At 40.7% G+C, this 22,626-nt stretch overlaps 1 protein-coding gene across 4 annotated transcripts in view; it reads right to left on the bottom strand.

The window, feature by feature from the left end:
- Nucleotides 1–21,121, bottom strand: part of LOC108718723 (sodium channel protein type 5 subunit alpha) — a 220,458-nt gene extending 199,337 nt beyond the window's left edge. The window contains exon 1 of one of the 4 annotated variants that reach the window (XM_041565779.1): nt 19,953–21,121. The gene's annotated coding sequence lies outside the window, so the exon portion shown is untranslated. The remainder of the gene's footprint in view (nt 1–19,952) is intronic. The other 3 variants (XM_041565781.1, XM_041565780.1, XM_018267108.2) reach the window with 3 other exon arrangements.
- Nucleotides 21,122–22,626: the final 1,505 nt, after the last annotated feature.

The raw sequence follows: 22,626 nt of genomic DNA, 5'->3' as shown, positions 1-22,626 counted from the left end.
CCAAGGAACTGTAGTTTAACAGTTACTGCAGGTTTGGTTATGGGCCGCAGCCTTCCTGCATTGCTCTCCTTCTATTACTTTGGCAGGATAGAGGCATCTGTACTCACTGAACACGGATTTTGGAATGTGTCATTGAAAGATAAATGCACCAATGCCATTCTGCATACTTCTGAGAAAATCTTACAGCAGCAAATGTTATCTGCTCATTGCGGGCTTTCCTGGAAGCCTTGAGTCAGTTGTGTGCTTAGCGTTGTGTGTCTGTCCCTGTACATGCAATAATCGTATTGCCCAGCTCTCTAGGCAGTCTCACCCTGGCAACCATTCACTGCTAAAAGTTGTATCTAGAATCAGACAGTAGCTTGAAAAAGCCTGATGTAAAACAGTTTCAGCCTCTTGCCCTTGCTTCACTATACATGCTTAGGAACCTGTTCCCTGACACCATATTGTCTTACCATAAACACTATTTCACAGTTAAAGCTGGTGGTGTTTTGCCATGACACAAGGCTAGGACCTTGCCTAGCGTATAGAGTGATGAACGATTTTATTCGCCAGCCATGGATTCGCAGTGAAATTTCGATGTGTGCGGATTTGTTAGTGAAACTGCAGCGAGAATTTGCAGCGGAAAAATTTGCTGATAAGAAAAAGCGCCCATTGACTTTAATGCATTTGGAGAAAAAAGTCACCATAAGAAATAACGCCCATTGACTTTAATGCATTTGGACAAATAAAGTCTCCATAAGTAAAAACGGCCATTGACTTCAGTACATTAGGACAAAAAAGTCGCCGTAAGAAAAAACACACATTGACTTGAGTACATTAGGATAAAAAAGTCGCCATAAGAAAAAACACCCATTGACTTCAGTACATTAGGACAAAAAAGTCGCCATAAGAAAAAACACCCATTGACTTGAGTACATTAGGATAAAAAAGTCGCCATAAGAAAAAAACGCCCATTGACTTTAATGTATTAGGACAAAAAAGTGGCCATAAGAAAAAACACCGGTTGACTTTAATGCATCAGGACAGAAAAAGTCACCATAAGAAAAACGCCCATTAACTTTAATGTATTTGGACAAAAAAAGTCGACATAAGAAAAAATACCCATTGATTTTAATGCATTTGGACAAAACAAGTCATAAGAAAAAACACCCATTGACTTCAGTACATTAGGACAAAAAAGTCGCCGTAAGAAAAAACACCCATTGACTTGAGTACATTAGGATAAAAAAGTTGCCATAAGAAAAAAACGCCCATTGTCTTTAATGCATTTGGAGCGAGAAAAATTGTCGCAAGCGTAAAAATTTGTTGTGCGTAAAAACGCCCGTTAACTTCAATGCGTTTCGCGAAATTTCGCTCATCACTATCATCATCTTGCCTTACTATACACAATATTCCACAGCTGAAGCCAATTTCCAAAAAACTGCTGAACCTGTGGGATACATCCAAACAGAAGATTTTACCCACATTTTCAGCTGAGGACTTTGAAAACTGCCTACTCCAATATTTTCAAGGGATTCCCATAGGCATTAGGGGGTGTGTGTGTGTGTGCGGGGGGGGAATCGGAGTCAAAGGATGGAAAACAACTATAATTGACATGGTGGTCTTAAAGCAAGCACCTGAGTTTTACATCTGTGGTGGCAACTCCCAAAATTCCTATGAAAACTGAGCTGGCTGGGAGGTGATGGGAGATAACTAAACCTGATTGACAAACTTCAGAGTACAGAATCATCAGTTAATGTGTAAAAAAACAGCAATAAATACTAAATAAACAGAATCTGAAATCAACAGGCAGCCAGTAAACAACATGAGATGGGATTGCGCTTGTCTGTTAGGCCTGTGAATTCTAAAATGGAGCATCAAACATCCTGTCAGGGAGTTGTAGCGCCTGTGACCCTCACATTGTAGCCATTCCGCTGTATAACAGACTTCCAGCATATGATGGGCAGCAGCATGTGAGGCAAAGAATGGATGAAATGGTATCCGACAGTGAGGTTTCATACCTGACACATTTCATGCAACACAAAACAGACTGCTGGAAGCTGCCGCTGCCCGTTGGCGGCCATTTTTATTTATAGATTTTTGCTCCAGGAAATGAAGAGATTCCAATCTAGAGAGTCTAGAAGAGATTCTATCTGTGCACATTTTTAAATAACCCCTCAAAATGGGTGTGGGTAAATGGGTAACATAACCCCCACACACACACACACAAACACACACAGACACACACAGACAGACACATACACACACAGACACACACAGACACACACACACAGACACACACAGACACACACACAGACACACACAGACACACACAGACACACACACACAGACACACACAGACACACACACAGAAACACACAGACAGACACACACACACAGACACATACACACACACACACACATACACACACACACAGACACACACAGACACACAGACACACACACACAGACACACACACACAGACACACACACAGACACACACACAGACACACACACACACATACACACACACACACACACACACAGACACACAGACACACACACACAGACACACACACACACAGACACACACACAGACACACACACACACACACATACACACACACACAGACACACACATACACACACACACACAGACACACACACACACACACACACACACAGACACACACAGACACACACACACACACAGACACACACACACACACACACACAGACACACACACACACACACACACAGACACACACAGACACACACACACACACAGACACACACACACACACACACAGACACACACACACAGACACACAGACATACACACACACAGACACACACACACACAGACACACACACAGACACACACAGACACACACACACAGACACACACACACACAGACACACACACAGACACACACACACACACAGACACACACACACAGACACACACACACAGACACACAGACACACCCACACAGACACACCCACACACACACAGACAGACACACACACAGACACACACAGACAGACAGACACACACAGACACACACACACACACACACACACACACACACAGACACACACACAGACACACACACATACAGGGGACTGCCCTTCCGTGATTCAGAGCTTTCCGGATAGCGGGTTTCCGGATAATGGATCCCATACCTGCACCAAATTATACAGATTTTAATATCGTTTTGAATTGGGGATTTGCCTAAAAGTATTAGATGCAATGACTAGACCCCTAAGGCAAAAACAACATTATAGCCAAAAACTGTGTGTATGAGATCACAATACAAATATTGGGCTGTTATCAAGAATGCTCAGGACCTGAAGTTTTCCAGATCTTTTTCGTCATTTGGATCCCTTAAGTCTACTAAAAACACATTAAAATATTAATTAAACCAAATTCTTCTGCCTCCAATACAGATTAATTCAATCTCGGTCGGGATCAAGCACTGTTTTATTATTACAGAGAATTTTTTTTTAAAAAAAATGTAACTATATTATTAAAATGGAGCCTATCGGAGATGGCCTTCCTGTAGTTCGGAGCTTTCTGGATAATGGGTTTCCAGATAACAGATCCCATACCTGTATAGTGATTAATTCTTTGTAGCTACAGTTCTCAGAACCCTCACCTCTCTCATCTTCCGGTCTATGTCTTATGGATATTAAGGGATGGCGGGAGTTAAAAGAACAATCCCACAGGCTAATATCTGCTGTGTATAGCAGCATGCATCCTCCTGAGTGCTAATTTGCTGCCAGCGCCTGAATCACCCAAGGGGGTTAATATACAACTCACACACACACAGGCACAGTAGCAACACATTAACTCCCATGACTATAAATCATCAACAAAAAGAAGAGCTAGCTAAGCAAGCAGGAGGACAGTTTTGGATAATCCATCTTTATAAGTTTTGTCGTGAACTGTAACCACCTCGGACTGTCCCTTACCGGGAAACAGGTCCCATTCAGTTTGTCTGCCTCAAACATAAACAGAAGGTGACAGCTGACAAAGCGTATTCGGGTGACAAAATGCTGTCAAAAGCCATTTGTTGTCACAATGCGGCCAGTCACTTAGGCCCTCTTCAATATGCCAGGACGCCATCTTGTCATCTGGTTTGTGGCAGCAAAGAATCCGATCGCGTTCGCCGCATACGATTTTCTCCAGCTCAGAGAACATGGCTTCATTGAGCGTAGAGCAGGTGTCTAAATGAGTTTGCCTGACAAACTGTTGTTATGTTCTGCAAGTGAAGTCTGGTTGCAACAGCTCCATTAAGGGGCAGATTTATCAAGGGTCGAAGTGAATTAGAGGGAATTTTGAAGTAAAAAAATTCGAAATTCAAAGTAGTATTTTGGATACTTCGACCATCGAATAGGATACTACGACTTCGACTTTGATTCGAAGTAAAATAGTTAGAATATTCGACCATTCGATAATCGAAGTACTGTCCCTTTAAAAAAACTTCGACTTCAATACTTGGCCAAATGAAACCTGCCGAAGTGCTATGTTAGCCTATGGGGACCTTCTACAGCATTTTTCTACGAAGTGGAAGTAAAATCATTCGATCGTACGTCCGAATCGTTCGATTCGAAGGATTTAATCCTGCGATCAAACGATTTTATTTTGAGCGCAGAATACCCAAATTCGATGAAAAAAGTTTGAATTCGATATGCGAATTCGAAGTATTTTAATTCGATGGTCGAATTTCGAAGTATTTTTTACTTCAAAATTTGACCCTTGATAAATCTGCCCCTTAATGTTAACTGTTTAAGGGTTGGACGTCATATCTTGAACACTCAAAAAACTTTAAAAAGCCATCATTGTTATTCTTAATTTATACCGGTTAGAGTCCTGTGTGGAAGACCCGGACCCGAACCCCAAACCCACTTTGATCCACTACCCGACCCGGACCCGCAACTGCCTTATCCATAACCCGCCAACCACCATCAAACAGGAAGTGATATTACTGCAAAACAGAAGTGACATCTTCGAAAGTGGGAGGACAGAAACAAGTTTTGTAAAATTTTAAAAGGAGTAAAATATATAGTGAATAAAGTACCCCCTCTTGTAAAATATAAGGATATTATAAGTTACCGAGGAGTTTCACGACCATATAAAAACACGAGGCCGAAGGCCAGTGTTTTTATACAGGTCATGGAACTCCGAGTTCTGCAAGTGAAGTCTGGTTGCAACAGCTCCATTAAGGGGCAGATATATCAAGGGTCGAAGTGAATTCGAGGGAATTTTCGAAGTAAAAAAATTTCAAAATTCAAAGTAATTTTTTGGATACTTCGATCATCGAATAGGATACTACGACTTCAAATTCGATTCGAAGTAAAATAGTTTGAATATTCGACCATTCGATAATCGAAGTACTGTCCCTTTAAAAAAACTTCGACTTCAATACTTGGCCAAATGAAACCTGCCGAAGTGCTATGTTAGCCTATGGGGACCTTCTACAGCATTTTTCTAAGTTTTTTGAAGTCGAAGTAAAATCGTACGTTAAAATCGTTCGAATCGTTCGATTAGAAGGATTTAATCCTGCGATGATATTTCGAGCACAGAATACCCAAATTCTATGAAAAAAGTTTGAATTCGATATTCGAATTCAAAGTATTTTTACTTCGAAATTCGACCCTTGATAAATCTGCCCCTTAATGTTAACTGTTTAAGGGTTGGACGTCATATCTTGAACACACTTTAAAAAGCCATCATTGTTATTCTTTATTTATACAGGTTAGAGTCCTGCGTGGAAGACCCGGACCCGAACCAAACCCCAAACCCGCTTTGATCCACTACCCGACCCGGACCCGCAACTGCCTTATCCGGTCCGGACGTTTCGGTCCCACATGGGGACCTTTCTCTTAAAATGTAAAAGTGTGTGAATAGATTGACACGTTTTTTCACCAAACCACACAGAGAGTGCTGATCTTCTATTCATATACTACTACGGATTTGATCTTGCACCTCTGGCTTCGTTCTCGATTGAGTGTGGGCACTGCCGGATACTATATATATATATATATATATATATATATATATATATATATATATATATATATATATATATATATATATATATATATATATATATATTGGGTATGCCGGGCAGGTTATCAACAAATAAACCCAAACTTGATGGGAAAAGGCTGCAGAGAGGCAATGGCTGTTTGCTGGTTCTCCCTGAGTTTTCCATGGGTGTCAAATCGCTTTGTGTGCCATGACCCAAAGGAAGAAGTGCTTTTGTCATGCAGATCCAGTAAATCATAATAATTATTACATTAGCTCCAAGCCTTTCACCATTTATGTGCTTCCAATATTAATGTAAATACCCCCTTATGCCTCCTAGCACCAACAAGATAGCCATTTGATAAAGGTGAACCTTTGCAGCATGTTTGATGTCAATTCAGGTAACATTATATACCAGAATATCCTGCCACAGTTTTTGGAAAAAAGTGTTCCTATTTGTCTTATCACATATTTCAGGTAATTTGATGTATTAAGGAAAAGTAAAAAAAAAAAAAAAAAGCTCAACATTTCACCTTCTGAGTGTAAATTGCCGGCCAGATGGCACTCAGAGCGCTTTGTTTTCCAAAGTCGCCCAAATTTCCTCATGAGGCAACTTCGGACGAGTTCGGAAAACGAAACGCTCTGAATGCCATCCCGCCATCGATTTAGATTCTAGCTGGCGGAAAGGCTGTTTGGGGAGATCAGTCACCCGAGGAAGAGACGATTTGTCGTTGGGCGACTAAATTTCCCTGAATCTTAGCGTGTGTCAATGCCCTAAGGCAACTACGGAAAATGAAGCGCTCCGAGTGCCATCCCTCCGACAATTTAGATTCTAGCCGGCAGGAAGGCTTTTCTGGGAGAATAGTCGCCCGAAGAAGAGGCGATTTGTTGCCGGGCAACTAAATCTCCCTGAATCTAAGGGGCCCATTTACTTAGCTCGAGTGAAGGAATAGAAGAAAAAATACTTCGAAATTCGAATGGTCGAATATGGCTACTTCGACCATCGAATTGGCTTCTTCGACCTTCGACTACTACTACGACTTAGAATCGAACAATACGAACTAAAAATCGTTCGACTATTCAACCATTCGATAGTCGAAGTACTGTCTCTTTAAAAAATTCTTCGACCCCCTAGTTCGCCACCTAAAACCTACCGAGGCCAATGTTAGCCTATGGGGAAGGTCCCCATAGGCTTCCTAACAATTTTCTGATCGAAGGAATATCCTTCGATCGATGGATTAAAATCCTTCGAATCGTTTGATTCCAAGGATTTAATCGTTCGATCGAACGATTATTCCTTCGTTCGTTCGTTCGTAGGAATAACGCTAAATCCTTCGACTGCGATATTCGAAGTCGAAGGATTTAAATTCGGCAGTCGAATATCGAGGGTTACTTAACCCTAGGTAAATCTGCCCCTTAGTGTGTGCCCTTACCTTAACGAATATAGACAAATTGTAAAATGTTGTCCTCCCCTCCAGACCTTAGATACCCCTTAATTCCTAGGGGAGACAACATTTTTATATTTCTTGTCTAAACTGTAATAAAAATCAAGAATGATAAATCTGAAAAAACACTATAATTGAAGGAAAACTGTTTCACTAACATTTTACTATTCCTAGAAAATATGTTGAGTTTGATAAATATTTTACCTTTGCAGCTTTCATCACTTTAAAAAAAATCGACTTTAAATATGTAGAATCAGGGTCACTTTTTTTTTATCAGCTCTAAGCAAGTAAACAATAAAAGTCTTAGTGGCTAACATAATATTGGCCAGGGAAGGGACAGAACATTCAGAAACAAATTTAACAGCTAAAAGGGGAATAGTAATTGATAAAAAGCATTAGAAAGTCCCAGACTAGATCTGAGTTTCCTGCTTTCTGTGGTATTATCTATGCCCCCTAATGGTATTGTATGTCAGCATTAATGCACTAATCACTAAACACCAGGAATTTCACCAAGTGAATTTAATGCCTCAGCCAGGGCAGATTCAAATCCAGATCACTTAACCTTTTGCTCACCACAAATGCCTTTCAGCAAGGGGTTAATGTACCCATGGGATCTCCCTATATTGTTCATTTCTAAACCAGCTAGACAATACCCCTAATTCTATTAAAAGGATATAACAAATATATCAACTTACTTTTTCCCAAATAGAAATTTTTAGCACTAAAATCATGTATTTAACGAATTCCTCTAAACGAAAAAAAAAATGTTTATATCAAGGGGCAGATTTATCAAGGGTCGAAGTGAAAATTCAAATTAAAAAAATGTACATTTCAAGCTTTTTTTGTGTACTTCGACTAGGGAATAGTCCAAATTCAAATCGAATTTGAAAAAAAATCGAATACCAAAATTTATCATGATAATGCTCAAATTGACTTTGACCATTCGCCATCTGAAACCTGCAGAATTGCTGTTTTAGCCTATGGGGGACCTCCTAGAACCCATTTGGAGTCAATTGGTGGACTGAAAAAACTTTGAATCGAATTCGATCAGATACGATGTTACTTTGATTCGAATTCGAACACAAACGGCCTATTCACCTGACCTGAAAAACAATTTTTTTCTTTAATAAATTTCGGTTGGTATTTTTTTATTCGAATTTCACTGTTTTTTTTATTCCAAATTCGACTCTTGATAAATCTGCCCCTAAGTGTAAAAACCACAATAAACTCTCCATCTAAAAGCTGGCACAGTCATGTAGGAGTTGTCCTTTTCCAATAGTAAAATCTTTCTTTGCTTACTTTTAGAGGTTTTAGGTTTTTTTTTTTTTTGAAATTGCACACAAAAAATTACAAAAGCTAGGATTTTGAGGTTTTTGTATTACTATTCAATGTCTGTTTTTATTCATTCATGCTTTTTTTATACTCTGATCTTTTAATAAATGAGGCCATTATGGGTTTTTTTTCAAATTTGAGTTCAGTTGAGGTTGAAACAAAACTCTAAAGGGATTATTTAGCAAAGGTCGAATTTTAAAGTTTTTTATACCTTGATAAAAACTCAGAACTCGAATGGTTTCTAATTTTAGAAAAAACTCCAAAGGAAAAAACTGAAATCACAGAGTTCAGGGGTTAGTGATCTGAAAAACTCAAAGTTTATGGCGAAAAAAAAACCTCAAATAGTTTTTTTTTAACCCGAAAATGGGAATTTTGACAAAAAAAATCAACTCGAACTTTCATGGAAAACACAACTCGAGCCTTAATAAATCTGCCCCTAAAACTACAAAAAAAAAAATCAAAATTTTGATAATAATTTAATAGGTCTCCAAATGTTATGGCACGTGGACTGTTTTGACTGCTATATCGTGACTTGCTTTATAAAAACATAGCAACAAAAACATCCCAGAGGTTTTCACTATTTGGATTTCCGTGAGCGTCAAAATTGACGCAAACTGACACAGGCGTCAAAATTGACATCAATATTCGAGTTTCAATCATTGTTTGGCGTTTCACAAATTTCGCGGGAAACTCTCAAATATTTCGTTGAAACGGGAGAAATTCGCCCATCTCTAGTCTGCAAATTAAGGACTGTTCTACCAACCTACTCCTTAGTTGACAAGGGAGACCAGGGGAACTGCTTTACATTATTCTTTAAACTCCCAACTTTGTGTATGTGGTTGTGTGTATATTCGTGTGTGTGTGTATGCGTGTGTGTGTGTATGTGTGTGTGTGTGTGTATGTGTGTGTGTGTGTATGTGTGTGTGTGTGTGTGTGTGTGTGTGTGTGTATGTGTGTGTGTATGTGTGTGTGTATGTGTGTGTGTGTGTGTGTATGTGTGTGTGTGTGTGTGTGTGTGTGTGTGTGTGTGTGTGTGTGTGTGTGTGTATGTGTGTGTGTGTGTGTGTGTGTATGTGTGTGTGTGTGTGTGTGTGTGTGTGTGTGTGTGTGTGTGTGTGTGTGTGTATGTGTGTGTGTGTGTGTGTGTGTGTGTGTGTGTGTATGTGTGTGTGTGTGTGTGTGTGTGGGAGAGATTCTGGTGGGTCTCAGACCTGCTGCCAGGCTACTATTCCTGTGCAAATAACAAGTGTTAGGTGTTAATGCTCTCAATTTAAGATCATTATCTTGGGAAGCTGAAAGGCTCCTACGGGGGCAGAATAAGCAAAGTAATAGCACGCAGAGTGTCAAATACGACAAGTGCATTCCATCCTTTTTGCCAGCAACTAAATGGCTGTTTATACAAGAGAAAGGCTTCCATATTGCATTCGTTTGTCGGATTCTGCTTCTGTGCTAGTGGTTGTGAAATGTATTTATTGTGCTTTGCATTTGGTTGGCCAAATAACTGCTGTTTCTGGGTTCATGGCACACATAGCATTTTTCTTTTCATATATACAAGTTTTATTTATAATATCTATTCAGCGTTTATAGAGGTACAGGTGTGGGACCTGTTGTCCAGAATGCTCGGAACCTGGGCCTTTTTGGATAACGGATCTTTCTGTAATTTGGCTGTTCATACCTTACATCTACTAGAAAATTGGGTAAACATTAAATAAACCCAATAGGCTGGTATTGCTTCTAATAAGGATTATTTATATAAGGATTAATTATAATTTGGATTATTTGGATAAAATGGAATCTATGGGAGACAGCCGTTATGTAATTTGGAGATCCCATACCAGTACAGCATATCATTACAGTCAATAATAGGTTGCATGAATGGGTTCAGGAACTTTTTTACCAAAGTAAACACCGGATGTACTACAAACCTGAAATAATTCAATGCAAACATTTCAACAATAAAATGAAATATCTCCAGGCCTACAGAGCTATCTTTAGCCATTGCTATTTGGGAAAACGTCAGGAGCTACCTGGCTGATCTTAGGAGACAGGTATTTGTGGCCAGCGATTGCATAAGCCATGGAAAATGCTCCCAATGGGATCTCTCACATAAAGCAAAAAAAAAAAAAAATGAAATCCAAGGTAGAAGGAGATTAGAAACAATAGGGTGAAAACAAAATGAAATTGCTGCCTCACTCATGTTTCAACAGGTCTCTTGTATTACACACACTCCGTTGCATCCCAAGCAAATTGACATAAAGTGCTCACACGAGCAACCGCTTTCTCATTGCAGATCCTGCGAGCCTACAGGTGTGGTATTGCCCTGGGTATATATATAGTGAATAAAGTACCCCCTCTTGTAAAATATAAGGATATTATAAGTTACCGAGGAGTTTCATGACCATATAAAAACACGAGGCCGAAGGCTGAGTGTTTTTATACAGGTCATGGAACTCCGAGGTAACTTCTAATATCCTCATATTTTACAACTGGGGGTACTTTATTTATTATAATACACAAATTTCAGTGAGTCATGTGACAGAAATGACATCAGAACTCACCGTTTATAACTGATGACATCAGAACTCACCGTTTATAACTGATGACATCAGAACTCACCGTTTATAAGGATATAATTTACAGGATATTCATGGCTTTTGTGTATTATATAGTGAATAAAGTACCCCTTCTTGTAAAATATAAGGATATTATAAGTTACTGAGGAGTTTCATGACCATATAAAAACACGAGGCCGAAGGCTGAGTGTTTTTATACAGGTCATGGAACTCTGAGGTAACTTCTAATATCCTCATATTTTACAACTGGGGGTACTTTATTTATTATAATACACAAGTTTTAGTGAGTCATGTGACAGAAATGACATCAGAACTCACTGTTTATAACTGATGACATCAGAACTCACCGTTTATAAGGATATAATTTACAGGATATTCATGGCTTTTGTGTATTATATAGTGAATAAAGTACCCCTTCTTGTAAAATATAAGGATATTATAAGTTACTGAGGAGTTTCATGACCATATAAAAACACGAGGCCGAAGGCTGAGTGTTTTTATACAGGTCATGGAACTCTGAGGTGACTTCTAATATCCTCATATTTTACAACTGGGGGTACTTTATTGATTATAATACACAAATTTCAGTGAGTCATGTGACAGAAGTGACATCAGAACTCACCGTTTATAACTAATGACATCAGAACTCACCGTTTATAAGGATATCATTTACAAGATATTCATGGCTTTTGTGTATTATATATATATTACACTCTCTTGTCTTGCTATTGTGTAATCCTATTCCCCTAGTTTAGAGGATGAGCTGTTGGATGAAGCCAGATCCTTATTTTAGCTGCTTGTTTGCAGTCTTTTTCTTTTGCTAATAAGCAAAACAGCAACTCATACCCAGATGCATTAAAATATGTAATGATGTCATGAAGTGATGAATATATTTATATATGTGTGTGTGTACTGTATTTATCAGCAGAACGATTCACACACCGTGTATCATTTTTGATAGCATGGACACACAGTTGGAAAAAGTCCCCAAACTTTTTTATTCGTGAGCCACATTCAAATGTAAAATGAGTTGGGGAGCAACAGTTGGGGGACCAAATAAGGGCTGTGATTGGCTATTGGTAGCTCCTATGTGGACTGTCAGACTACAGGAGAGTCTGTTTGGCAGTACACCTGGTTTTTATACAGCCAAAACTTGCCTCCAACCCAAGAATTGAAAAATAAGCTCCTGCTTTGAGGCCACTGGGAGTAACATGCAAGGGGTTGGTGAGTAACATGTTGTTTGCAAGCCACTGGTTGGTGATCACTGTTGTAGAGGAAAAGTAACTGGGACAAAGGTAATATTACCTGGGGGTTATAGAGAGCTTTTGTACAGAACAGTTGAGCAACCAGGTACTTGCTTGGCTAGTTATGCCATTTGATGCACATGATGCGCATGAAAAGGGGCTATACATTTGCCTCTCCTTAAGGGTGGTGGTACACATTAAGAGTCGTTGGAAATTAGTTGCCCAGCGACAAATTTCCTCTTCTTCGCGCGACTAATCTCCCCGAAATGCCTTCCCGCCGGCTAGAATGTGAATCGCAGGCGGAATGACATACTTGGTACTTTGTTTTTCCGAAGTGGCCCGAAGTTTCCTTGGTAGGCAACTTCGGAAAACAACTGCTACATATGCCATCCCGCCAGCGATTTGAATTCTTGCCGGCGGGAAGGCATTTTGGGAGATTTGTCGCGCGAAGAAGAGATTTGTCACTGGGCGACTAATCTTCCCCAAATTTTAACGTGTTCCACCATCCTAAAGCTTAGCTCCCCATAGCTAATCACACTAATAAAACAAGTGCACCCATGGGCCGCTCTTCTCTGTGATTATTAGCACTGTCCATCCTTGTTAAATGACCTTGAATGCCATTGAAAGAAGTAGAAGAATACATCATAGAACTGTCTGGGACTAAATTCGCTTCAAAGGGCAATTTATTATTAATGGGCCAACTCACTAAAATCCCTGTGTGAAATGTTAAGGCTCCAAAGCTCTCCCCCCCCCCCCGCCCCTAAGTAAAGAACAGACATGAGTTAAAGCTTTCATCTCATATTTGCACCTAAAATAAAAAATATTTTATTTTTTCCCACTACACGTGGTTTTTATCTTGTGGATAGCATTAACAGCTGCTGTTGCGTCACAGAAGGACGCAGAACTATTTTAAAAAACCGACACAGCAACATGAGGCAAGGCAGCGCGTTTACAAGCCATGCAGATCTGCTAGAGGTTGCTATCAAGGCGTATGAGCACCTGATGTTCCCTTCCCAGAAACAAATGAAATTTTATTATCCATAGACTGAAATGAAACACTGCCCCCCAGTGGTCAGATTACTATGATAAACTGTCAGAAAGATTCCCTGATTTGTATGAAACAACAATAGGACAAATGTACGTCTGCAAGTGCAGTGAGCAAAGTGCAATATTTTTTTGTGGGAAGCCCTATCTGAGCCCTTTTGTCCTCTCACTCCAATATCTCACAGATATGGGAAAATACATTGAGAAAATGCATACCTGATCAGTATTATGCCCTTTTAAATACTTCTTATATAAAAAAAAAAAAAAAGGCAATTGTGTTGACAGAACATATCCTTCTGCATCATTGCATTTATATACATGCACAGTTCTGGGCTTTACCCTGTACTAAACACAATTGTGCTGGAACAGCCCAAAGTTTGCTCATAGTCTGTACAGAGAGATCCCATAAATCTAAGGCAGCATAGGTATTCCTCTGTACTAAGCACAATTCAACAGGAACAGTCCCCTAAGTTTGCTCACAGTCTGTACAGAGAGATACCAGAAAACTATGGCAGCATAGGTATTCCCTGTACTAAGCACAATTCAGCAGGAACAGTCCCTAAGTTTGCTCATAGTCTGTACAGAGAGATCCCATAAAACTATGGCAGCATATGTATTCCCCTGTACTAAGCACAATTCAGCAAGAACAGTCCCCTAAGTTTGCTCATAGTCTGTACAGAGAGATCCCATAAAACTATGGCACCATAGGTATTCTCCTATACTAAGCACAAATCAGCAGGAACAGTCCCCTAAGTTTGCTCATAGTCTGTACAAAGAGATCCCATAAAACTATGGCAGCATAGGTATTCCCCTGTACTAAGCACAATTCAGCAGGAACAGTCCCCTAAGTTTGCTCATAGTCTGTACAGAGAGATCCCATAAAACTATGGCAGCATAGGTATTCCCCTGTACTAAGCACAATTCAGCAGGAACAGTCCCCTAAGTTTGCTCATAGTCTGTACAGAGAGATCCCATAAAACTATGGCAGCATAGGTATTCCCCTGTACTAAGCACAATTCAGCAGGAACAGTCCCCTAAGTTTGCTCATAGTCTGTACAGAGAGATCCCATAAAACTATGGCAGCATAGGTATTCCCCTGTACTAAGCAGTATGACCTATACAATAATGTGCTTGTTTGTTCTTATTACTAAGCAGCATACCTATTCAATCATATCAGAAGTTTGGAGAAACTCACTGTGACAAAATAATTATCCCCGTATTTATAATTTTAATTCTATAGTGCTGACTACCCTATTATAAAATCCGCAGCCTTGGCATAAGGCACAGCCTTGAGCGTGTCTCTCTGCCATCTGACCAGTGGCGGAACTACCGGGGGAGCAGGGGGTGCGAGCGGGCCAGGGCCCGCACCCCCTCAGGGCCCCCCGGCAGTCCGTTCGCCGCTGAAAATGCGGCCAAATGCAGCCGTACGGAGGGGGCGGGTCCGGCTGTGCGTCACGCACCAGGGCCCGCCCCCTCTAGGATCGCTACTGCATCTGAAAGCACTGCGTATCTTGACAGCGCTATATAAATAAATGATGAAGATGATGATCTGACCAGTGTAAAAGCCGCCTGCATTTTGAAGTGAAGCTGTGAAACACATCATTCCTAAATTCGTGAATTCTGAAACTTGTGTATTATAATAAATAAATTACCCCCTGTTGCAAAATATGAGGATGTTTGAAGCCACCTCAGAGTTCCATGACCCGTATAAAAACATGAGGCCTCGGCCATGGAACTCCTCAGTAACTTATAATATCCTTGTATTTTTGCAAGAGGGGGTACTTTATTCACTATATAATTTACAGTAGGGAGTACATTATCCCTTATAATACATGAGTGATACTCTGAGTTCCCTGTATAACTCAGCCTGCAGCCTTGTGCCTTTATATGGTCACAGAACAACCCCTCAGTGACTTCTAATATCCTTATCATTTACAGTAAGGGGTACATTATCCCTTATAATACATGAGTGATACTCAGAGTTCCCTGTATAACTCAGCCTGCAGCCTTGTGCCTTTATATGGTCACAGAACCCCTCAGTGACTTCTTCCTTATCATTTACAGTAAGGGTACAGTATGCCTTATAATACATAATTATTCAGTTTCCTAACCTGTATATATCAGAAATGTGTAAAAGCCGTAAAAGTTAAAGCACTGGTGCAATATTTACAATTATTGAAAAACCAGATCTATCAAGTTATGGAGCAGCAGTGGAAATGGGGTTCAACGGAGCCCTGTAGTTACTTCATATGCCCTCCAACGTTCTGCTGTGCCAGATTTCCATATCAGCGCTAGGTGCAGAGTGTAGATAGACTCCAGACTCATGCGTTTTGCTATGGCTTCAGCACTTGTGTTCAGGGTTATTGTAAATGACCCCTTAGATCTTTTTTAACCCAAACTTAACCCGTCTTAGTGAGTCAGACCTAGAAGGCTGGGCTACTGTTCTGCTACTGGGAAAAAAGTAATTCAGGGAAAGGTCTCAGTGACCATTTAACTGGGGGGAACCATCTCTGGTGAGAAAGGTAATTATATGGCAAGGACTGGATATTATATGGCCAGTGATGGGTGTGTGAGACCTCCATCTGGGGTAGGATATTAATGACAAGGCAATATCTCTGGGGGATTATTCATAGAGCAATAGCACAGGGAGACATTAAAAGGAAACAAGCTGGACATTGCACAAGCAGTATATAAGTATATAAGCAACAATTAACATTCCGCCCACCTGCTTCTGGCCTGGGGAGACGTGCGATCTTGTAGAAAAATCCTTCCTTCGGGCTATTGCTTTCAGTGCATTCCTCCCAGATAACAAAAGCACTCTAAAGTCCAGTATTTTAACTCCAAACCATGTCCTGCTGATGATTAAAGGGCAAGTTCTCCGTCTCACCTTATGTAAGGGATAAAGCTACCCACACTGGGGAGGGGTGGGGATAGGGGCCAAACTGTACAATACCTGACCATATGGCCCAATGACCAATTGGTCAAACAGCCCAAAAGTCAGCCTAATCTGATTTCAGAAAGACCAAAATTAGTACTCCCTGAGCAATAAAAAAGAGTATGCTTGCATGTAGTCAGGCAGCCTTTAACCCCTTCACTGCCTTCTTACAGCTAAAGAAGTCTGACTGGCAGGCGACAATTTAGAAGGCAAAAGAGTATCAAAATGCAGGATTTCTGTAGCTAAGCAACCCGAAGAATTACTGCAGAAGCCTTTCAAATTTTGGGAAAGGGGCACTGACTTATAGGGGAAATCCAACCAGGGATAACTGATGTTGCAAAATTAGAAACGATCATTTTAAGCAGCTTCCCAATTTCCATTCATTAAATTTTTTTTAAATTTTTCTGTAAATGTTATTGCAACAGAAAGCGGTCTGGCTGTTTATACTGTCTGCACTGATGGTTATGACTGCATCATTAATGTATACTGGGAAGTTTCTTATTATTATTATTACATTTTAATTCAATACAAAAGCAGTTGAAGGGAGACATTTCAGAAACAAAAAAAGATGTTTTAGTTCAATCATTCTTGGATTCTACTCCCTTTCTTTGTGTTGCCACAAACTGTCAATCTTGCTCACTTGTAGCGGCGCCTTCTTAAATGCGCTCCAAGTGCCTGTTTATATGCTCTAATGAAATCTCTGGTTACAGAATGCTCCTTTTGCCGCACAGGAGGAATAGTCTAAATAATAAATACTCACTACACTCATAATAAATACACAATACACTTAAGGCTCGGCTGTGGTCTTCTGGCACTTACAGTATTTAGGAGACTACGCTCGCTGGTATGGAATTCTGGGTAGTTTGGTAACAGTCCAAAAGGCCGCAGGTTAAACATAGATTCCACCTGGAGCCTTCTTGTGACATTCAAATACTTCATATAACATTCATATATATAAAAGCTAATTAATAATCATTACAGTCCATCATTTATATAAAATGTGCTGCAACAAGTTACACAGTTCCCTGATTGATTTAATGAACCCAGATTTAGAGCTGGACTCAAACTCAGACAAGGACATCCCTACCTACAGACAGATGCCCAGATGCATCACATTTTATTATAAAGGGTTGAGCTTTGTAAATGCATTGCTTTTTTCAAACTGAGCTACTTTGCAGCTGCAACAATTTGTTATTGATTCTGCAATGTCCAGAATAAAAAAGAAATTCTTAATTAGGAGAATGTGAATTAAAGGCTCTGGGTTAAATGATGAATTCCCCACTTCCACATGCAGTCGGACACACTCCTTTAATCCTCGGCAGAATTCCCTGTCACCGTTACGCAAGAGTAAATTAGTTGCCTAATCACAGGCTCAGGCTGGTGAATCCACTCACAGTCCCGACGTGTTTCCCATCAGCTCTCAGCTATGGCGAGTTCATTCTCCCACCTCTTGTACTTTACCCACAATCTTCTAACTGTACAGGACTTACCCCAATCTTTCAACTATTCAGGATTGACCCCCGTCTTGCAGCGATACATGATTTACCCCAATCTTCCAGTTGTACAAGATTTCACTCGATCTTCCAACTGTACAGGATTTACCACAGTCTTACAATTGTACAGGATTTACCCCAATCTACCAACTATATTGGATTTACCCAATCCTCCAAATGTACAGGAGTTTACCCCGTCTTACAACTGTACAAGATTTACCACAATCTTCCAACTATACTGGATCTATCCCAGTCTTCCAGCTGTACAGGGTTTACCCCAATCTTCAAACCGAACAGTATTTACCCCAATCATCGAACTGCACAGGATTTACCCCAATCCTCCAAATGTACAGGATTTACCCCAATCTTCCAACTGTACAGGATTTACCCAATCCTCCAAATGTACAGGATTTACCCAATTCTCCAAATGTACAGGATTTAACCCCAGTCTTACAACTGTACAAGATTTACCCCAATCTTCCAACTGTACAGGATTTACCCCAATCCTCCAAATGTACAGGATTTACCCCAATCTTCCAACTGTACATGATTTCCCAATCCTCCAAATGTACAGGATTAACCCCAATCTTCCAACTGTACATGATTTCCCAATTCTCCAAATGTACAGGATTTTACCCCAGTCTTACAACTGTACAAGATTTACCCCAATCATCCAAATGTACAGGATTTACCCCAATCTTCCAACGGAACAGGATTTACCGCAGTCCTACAACTGTACAGAATTTACCCCAATCTTCCAACTATACTGGATCTATCCCAGTCCTACAACTATACTGGATTTACCCCTGTGTTCCAGCTGTACTGCATTTACCCCAACTTCTAAATGTACTGGATTTACTCCAATCCAACCACCGTACTGGATTTACCCCAGTCTTTCAACTATACTGGATTTACTGTGAGTGGAACCAACAGATATCAGATAAGGCAGCTGATGTACTTTAAGTTTTAATGATGAATAGACTCGTCCCTCACCATACAAACAGGTTTCTCCGGTCCTAAATGGTATTCAGCATTCAACCTTAATCTCATCAATCTCAGAACTAGTACCAGCAGAACCCTGGGTAAAAAAGTCTTTCTGCAGTCAATTACGTCTATATACAAAATAGGGCTATGCAACCTGTGGCCTCTCCAGTTATTGTTAAACTACAACTCTTTCCACAAGGAATGTCAGTAAAATGATAGAAAGTGTTATGTCCTCCCACTGTCCTGTGTTTCCCTACTATACCTCTACCTACAGCTGCTGCTCCATGTGGCCCCACTATTTGCAGGGCCCTAGGTAATAGTTGGCTCCCCTTAATTCACCTCTGTAAATTTCTCTATTCTCTTATTATTGTATTTTTTTAACCCAAATATGCAGTAAATTAGTAGTGAATTAACACAATGTGTGTGCATATCTATCTATATTAAATTATACATACTAATGCACACGCATAAAATATACGCAAGGCAACAAGTGCAGCTTTTCACTGTAAAAATGTGTGTTTGTCAATATACAGTATGTACAGTACTACATTACAACTCTGAAATAGGCAATCTGGCCGTAGCCATTTTTAGCATGCCAAGATTTTGGAAACACAACAAAAATACAATAAATCAAATACCAAATCCAAACAAAAGGTTTAAACCCACAATAAGTAAAATCAGACTGAAGAAAGTTGATCGTGGCACCCCACTTGAATACGGCAGACGGGGCAATATCTGTATATCTGGTTACTAAATGTACAATAGGAAGCAGATGTCTGGCACACACGCTCGTGCTCTGGTAGAAGGAAATAAATGAATTTGATTTTAGCAGAAGCGCGTTTCCAGCACACAGGGTTAGACACAAGCCAAGTCTGGGGGATACTTACAGAGCTGGAGATCTGTCCACAAGAGTTATGACTCCCAGGTCCCCAGAACTGACGTTAAATTCAGGGGGATTAAACTCCACCGACGGTTCAGCTCTCTCTCCCCCCTGAATTTCAGTCCAATTAAAAACCCAGCTCCTGTTGTTATTTGTGGGAGGCACAAGAAGTGGGGAATACGCCCCCCCCCCCAGCTGCTGAATTTTGCCAAAGCCAAATAGGGGTAGCGAATAATAAAAAGAAAAGCAGGAAAATAAAAAAAAGGGGAGCAAGTTTAGATATTCCAAGGGAACTTGTAGGCAGGGGTGAAGCTTTGGTGGTAATTACCTGCAGAGGGGTTTGCTGTGATTGAAGCTCTGGGATGTGTCCAGTCTGACTAGCAGTTCACAACTGGTCTCAAGGTAAAACCACTCCTCAGTCAACCAGGCAAGCAGCTGCCCCCAGCACTCACTGGGAGGACCAAGTCAAGCCCTCTTCAGTTCTCCTGGAATTCCATGTTCCCTCCAAGCCTCGGGGTCCTGTGATTGTGTCAGGACAGGAATGTGGATCTGACCAAGAGATTCATGACTGTACAAGCCCTAAAATCCAGCCAAGCCACCTCTCCACCTTCCACCCAGCCGGCCAGCAGCTCCACCACAACTGCACAAAGTAGGGTGAGATCCACCAAGCGAGCAGCAACTCGAAAGGGACAGGAATGGGGTTTATGCTGGATGCAAATTTGAATTAAAAGGCAAATGATATGTTAATAGCTGGCCTCAAACTAGAAGTTTAATCCTTTCTGGGGAAAAGCCATAAAATCATTATTAAAATCACAGTGAAACTCCCAGACAGGCTGGTCCAGCTGGTTTCTCCTCTCTCATCGTCTGGCAGTAACACAGAGGCAGCTCCAAAGTTATCATCCAAGAAGGTGAAAGTTTCATGTAAAATCAAGAGTCTCGCAAACTATTTGCTCCAGCTGAGATCCCCTTCTGGCACTGTTGGGAGCTGATCTAGCTGCACCTTACTGTGGGCTCCAGAGGAATACAAAGAGAGCTGTTTCCACCTGCCAATACAAAGCCTGGGGCAGGTGCGATCTGTAGCCTGTTGTCTTCATAATAAGCACAACAGGGAGCACTCTCCACTGAAAGGGATGTGGCTGCAATATTCCCCAGCCAGTCACTCCCTTATCTGAACCTCCCATAAGCAACTGTACCCGTCCAAACGCTGGATCTTTGGCGCCACCTAGCGGCGCTTTGCGTATTCTCGAAATGGAATCAAGCGCTCTCTCATTTCGAGCGTTTTCAATCCAGCGAACTTTTTTCTAAAACACTTTTTAATCAATCTGGAGCGATTTGGACATCATTTGTCTGAAAGATAATTATCAGTTATAATAAACAAGACTAAAGCTGAAGCCTCACAGGTGATTTTTTTTTCAGGGTCATTTTCAAATGCAGGTTAAATTGAGGGAGGCTAATCATTCAAACTTCTTAAAAAATGAAGACCAATTAAATAGGTTAAGAATCTTTAACATACTAAATTTATATTAAAAGGTAAACTTCTACTTTAACACTCCAAGCTGCTTCACTGATGCCATATAATCATACTATGTTGGATACATTATATTTTACAAGCTTGTTATCCCACAGTCACACTCCCTTCCCAGAGACTATTATCCCACTGTTACTATAGGCACCATCTCTCCCTACTATACCTGCTATCCCATAGTCACACTCCCTTCCCAGAGACTATTATCCACTGTTACTATAGGCACCATCTCTCCCTACTATACCTGCTATCCCACAGTCACAGTCCCTTCCCAGAGACTATTATCCACTGTTACTATAGGCACCATCTCTCCCTACTATACCTGCTATCCCACAGTCACACTCCCTTCCCAGAGACTATTATCCACTGTTACTATAGGCACCATCTCTCCCTACTATACCTGCTATCCCACAGTCACACTCCCTTCCCAGAGACTATTATCCACTGTTACTATAGGCACCATCTCTCCCTACTATACCTGCTATCCCACAGTCACATTCCCTTCCCAGAGACTATTATCCACTGTTACTATAGACACCATCTCTCCCTACTATACCTGTTATCCCACAGTCACACTCCCTTCCCAGAGACTATTATCCCTCTGTTACTATAGACACCATCTCTCCCTACTATACCTGCTATCCACAGTCACACTCCCTTCCCAGAGACTATTATCCACTGTTACTATAGACACCATCTCTCCCTACTATACCTGTTATCCCACAGTCACACTCCCTTCCCAGAGACTATTATCCCACTGTTACTATAGACACCATCTCTCCCTACTATACCTGCTATCCCACAGTCACACTCCCTTCCCAGAGACTATTATCCCACTGTTACTATAGACACCATCTCTCCCTACTATACCTGTTATCCCACAGTCACACTCCCTTCCCAGAGACTATTATCCCACTGCTACTATAGGCACCATCTCTCCCTACTATACCTGCTATCCCACAGTCACACTCCCTTCCCAGAGACTATTATCCACTGTTACTATAGACACCATCTCTCCCTACTATACCTGCTATCCCACAGTCACACTCCCTTCCCAGAGACTATTATCCACTGTTACTATAGACACCATCTCTCCCTACTATACCTGCTATCCCACAGTCACACTCCCTTCCCAGATACTATTATCCACTGTTAC

Source organism: Xenopus laevis, chromosome 6L, assembly GCF_017654675.1.
Source record: "Xenopus laevis strain J_2021 chromosome 6L, Xenopus_laevis_v10.1, whole genome shotgun sequence".
In the NCBI taxonomy this organism is placed as follows: domain Eukaryota; kingdom Metazoa; phylum Chordata; class Amphibia; order Anura; family Pipidae; genus Xenopus; species Xenopus laevis.
Note: the sequence above shows the minus strand (reverse complement) of the source record. Positions and strands in the feature narration are given on the sequence as shown.